Source organism: Corvus brachyrhynchos, unplaced genomic scaffold (assembly GCF_000691975.1).
Source record: "Corvus brachyrhynchos isolate BGI_N302 unplaced genomic scaffold, ASM69197v1 scaffold164, whole genome shotgun sequence".
Classification (NCBI taxonomy): Eukaryota; Metazoa; Chordata; class Aves; order Passeriformes; family Corvidae; genus Corvus; species Corvus brachyrhynchos.
The window spans coordinates 1406989-1407451 of NW_008237426.1; the positions used below are offsets into that span (position 1 = coordinate 1406989).

The 463-nt window shown below is 65.4% G+C and overlaps 1 protein-coding gene across 1 annotated transcript in view; it reads right to left on the bottom strand.

Moving 5' to 3' along the window:
* The window catches only part of HCN4 (hyperpolarization activated cyclic nucleotide gated potassium channel 4), a 90347-nt gene that overhangs the window by 386 nt on the left and 89498 nt on the right, over positions 1 to 463 (bottom strand). The window lies entirely within an intron of this gene.

Sequence of the window (463 nt, forward strand, 5' to 3'; positions counted from 1 at the left end):
AGGCCCCCGCGGGGCCGCACTGGAAAGTTCTGCTGGCCACCGGGCTCTGACTGGGAGGACTAAGGCCAGAAGGGGTGTAAGGGGGAGCGGCGACGCCGGGCTGCTGCAGCGGGGACGCGGAGGCGAAGGGAGGCCGCTCTTGGTGGAGCTGGGCTATCGTTCCAGTCAGAGATCCTAAAGCACTTGGATGTGTTTGGCACAGCGCTGCGGACGGCCCGCCCGAGGCCTGCGCCAGCTGGCTGAGGCTGGAGGATGGAGAGATGGAAGAAGGAGGGAGTTGGAAGTGGTTCATCCCCACCAAGGTCCCACTGCCCGAGAGCTGCTGCGACTGTCCCCCCTGCAGTGGTCTCGTGCTGGGCTGGAACTGGTTCAGGAGGCTGGGGGGGGAGTTTGATGAGAGCTGGGTGAGGGATGTCGATGGGGAGCCGGCTGTGGCTTGCTGGAAGGGGCCAAATCCACTGCT